The sequence below is a fragment of the Sturnira hondurensis genome, unplaced genomic scaffold (assembly GCF_014824575.4).
Source record: "Sturnira hondurensis isolate 20B ecotype Veracruz unplaced genomic scaffold, ASM1482457v3 Scaffold0024758, whole genome shotgun sequence".
NCBI classification, from domain to species: domain Eukaryota; kingdom Metazoa; phylum Chordata; class Mammalia; order Chiroptera; family Phyllostomidae; genus Sturnira; species Sturnira hondurensis.
Window position 1 is genome coordinate 59,638 of NW_028097389.1, and position 3,596 is coordinate 63,233.

The following is a 3,596-nucleotide window of genomic DNA, read 5'->3' on the forward strand; positions in this document are numbered from 1 at the left end:
CTTTACAATACCTTTTAACTGAAGTTCAGTGTATTTACTTGCTGCCAGCCAGGAGCTGACTTCTGATAGTGAAATATGTGTTTATATATATATATATATATCTCAAATGCAGGGTTGTTTTGTGTTTTAATTCGTAAATCTACCTTGAAATATTGTGGGATGCACAGGTATTTCTAGGGGTTAAGTTTTTGTTTGTTTATGTGTTTTTAATTTAGCTCTAAGTCTATGGACAAATGGGTAAGAATTTTGATATGTTGTTAAATCTGATTTAATTTTAAAGAAACTGTCAAGAAGGACATATCAATCAACATTTCTCTAAAATCTATAGCACCATGAGAATATAAAATGTCATATTTGGAGGAAGTAAAAGTTATGAGTGTAGGTGTAAATGTAGAGGTGTTTACAAAGAGGAAGTGAAGAAATAACTAAAGGATCCACTTTCCGAATATAACACTGATCAGTTTTTTTTGTTACAATGGACATGTGCAATACCATGAATAAAAGGAGAACTGACATTCAAATGAAAAAATAAAACATTATAGTTACTATTGCTAAACTGACAAATAGTAAATTCAAGTATAGCCTGCTGTCACAACCTGTAGGAAATTGTTTCAATATAGCATTACAGAAAATTGAGCCAAAAACAAAAGCAAGAAGAAAAATAAATTAATACACTTAATTTAGTACACTGTTTTCTTTCAGTTGGAAATCATCCTCAATAACTGATGCATCTGTTTATTTCTTAGACATCTGGTCTCAGGTATATTTAAAAAGAGTGTACAATCTGTAATATCTTACCACCTTTGCCTCTTTAGATTAACCTTTGTTGTCTTCTTATAAACTCTGTCTCTTCCTGGTCAAATCCATGTTCTTTTTAAGACTTCTATCTGTCTTTGGTAAATGAGACCCAGGTCTTCCTGCTTTCATTTCTTTCCTCAAAATTTACCTCATTCTCCTTTGTGTATGTGTGTTGCCTGGGTTGCTAAGAAATGGAATTATTCAACTTAACTAACCAGAAAAAAATAAAAAGATTTAAAGTCATGTATAGAGCATTCTTTTAAAGTATTTTTGTAGAGTAAATGACTTATGAATATATTCTTTGAAACAGCTTTAAACACAAATTAGTTTTACTATCACAAAAGCAAAGTTGCACTGTGCTGTGACTGTTCGAGGCCTGACAGGTTCACAGGATTCAGGCAAATGGAAGAATATTCATGGAGCCGTAGGGATGTCCGGCATGCCTTTATTCACAGGTGGGTGGTCAACACACAATGCAAACTGCATGTCCCCCTGCACGTCTCTGCACTGCATACTGAATGTCACCTGTCCCCTTGCATACCACGTGTTGTGGCATCCAGCAGGGAGTCCCTACCTGCTGCTTAAGTACTAGAACACAGACAAAGCGGGAAGGGTGCCAAAAGGTCTTATGCAACAGAGCTTCATACTACACACACGAGCCCACTCAAGGCTAGGAGAACACTGCTTATAGGCCCATTCAAGGTTGTGGGAACACTGCTTCCCTTGGTTACCCAGACGCCTGGGTGAGGAGGTCATACTGCCTCCGTTTAGGTACGTGCACAAACAGGAGAACACTGTCAGAGGACTATTTCTGTAGGTCTCTGGTCTGCCTCAGTACTCCACCAATTAACTCAAAAGCCGGAGGAACATTTTTTGGTAGCCCAAAGAGAATTGTTACTATTTGGTTTTATAACTGTCTTTCAGAGAATCTGTTTATTATGTTTCTAATTACCTTAGCTGGGTGATCATCATTCTAGGTAAGTGCTGAATGATGGCCATGCCATTCACTGCACAGATTTCACTGATAAAGAGAATTTTAACTGTGATTGGCAGCAGAGCTACCACACTTTTCTAGCCATTCCATTCCAATAAAATCATGACAGCTGGGCCGTACAGTTTCTTTGACACTCTACGTCCCTCCATTCAAGATACAAGGTGGATATCAAGGGGATATATAAGCAAACAGAAAATACTGGATTTTGTAACTATTAGTTACTACCTTGAAAAAAGTTTACTTTCCAAAACCAAGTCAATTAAAACACAAGACAAAGCCACAACCTACCCTCTCTAGACCAAATCATCTTATTAATATTTTGGAATAAATATTGAAATCAATCACCTATATATATTTCAACTTTTCAAATTGGCTGCATTCCTTTGTGCTATTTAAAACACAGAAAAGTGAAACTACAGTTTTAACAAGGACAGTTTAGTTGCCAGATACTTTTGTTAAGGATTTAGAGAAACTTAAAGAACCAGAAGCAACGCGTGGGTCTCATTTCTTTTGCTTCCATGAGGAAGCACCAGTAGTCAAAGTGAAGTCCAATCCCTTTGTGATTTCTGACTGGAGCAAGAACCGTAAAAGGCATTTTAAATCACCTTTCCATGTTCATGGGAAGATTATGTCTTCTCCTCTTTGCAAACTGCTGAAACGGAAGTACAACGTTCGATCCATGCCCATTCGAAAGGATGATGAAGTTCAGGTGTTACGAGGGCAGCAATTGGCAAAGCAGTCCAGGTTAACAGGAAGAAATATGTCATCTGCACAGAAGGAGTGCAGTGGGAAAAAGCTAATGGTACAAGTGCTCTTGTGGACATTCTCTTCCACAAGATGGTTATCACTAGACTAATAATGCTGAATAAATACTACAGAAAGATCCTTGAATGTAAAGCCAAATCTTGTCAAGTAGGAAAAGAAAAGGGTAAATACAAGAAACAACCAAGAAGATGCAGAAATAAAGTAATTTTGTATACAACTTTCATTAAAAACTTAAAATGAATAAAAGAATTTAGACTAATTTTCCATTATAAATTATAAAACACAAAGTAATTTTGGAGTTTGAGTAGAATAATTGATTTTTACAATTTTCCCCATAGCAAAATAAATTTCATAAATTACATCTCAATTTATATGCTTTAAGATTTATCTTCATGTTTTCCACTGGCATTCATTTAACTTAAATTTGTTTGAGAAGTTAGATAAGTGTGAATACAGCAATCTAATGTACCTTGCAGTCTAATGAGAGATTTTTAATTATTATATTGATAATGTTAACTAAAAACAAGTAAATACAGGTGTGTGTACATATATCTGTCATCCATTTGTCTATTATCTATCTCTCTATCATCTATCTATTATCTATCTATCATCGATCTACCTAATCCTTGTGGGCTAAAATAAGTTGGGATTCAGGCAAGTAAATTCAGAATAAATCACAGAATCACGGAATGGCCAAAGTATTTCCCTTTTATTAAAAGAAGATCATGCATTCCTGGAAAAAGAAACAGCATACACATTTCTGTATGCAATCTGTCCTAGTCTGTTAGTTAATTTTCTTTAGCACTGAAAACAAAACTCCTAACTTTAAACATCTTACCCACTAAATGTTAAATTTATCTATCTCTACTTTATCTTAATCGCAATATCTTGCCTTCATATACCGCAACGACAAGCTACTAGCTACACAGAATTTTAATATGGTATAGAAAGACTGATACTGAATTTTACCTGACACTTTTTATTATGGCAAGACATTTTAGATATTCTCAGAGTTATTTATTTTATGATATAGCAGGTT

General features: G+C 35.0%; 1 pseudogene; it reads left to right on the top strand.

Annotated features, from left to right (window-relative positions):
• Positions 1-1,228: 1,228 nt before the first annotated feature.
• On the top strand, positions 1,229-2,731 carry LOC118981800 (60S ribosomal protein L26-like; annotated as a pseudogene).
• Positions 2,732-3,596: the final 865 nt, after the last annotated feature.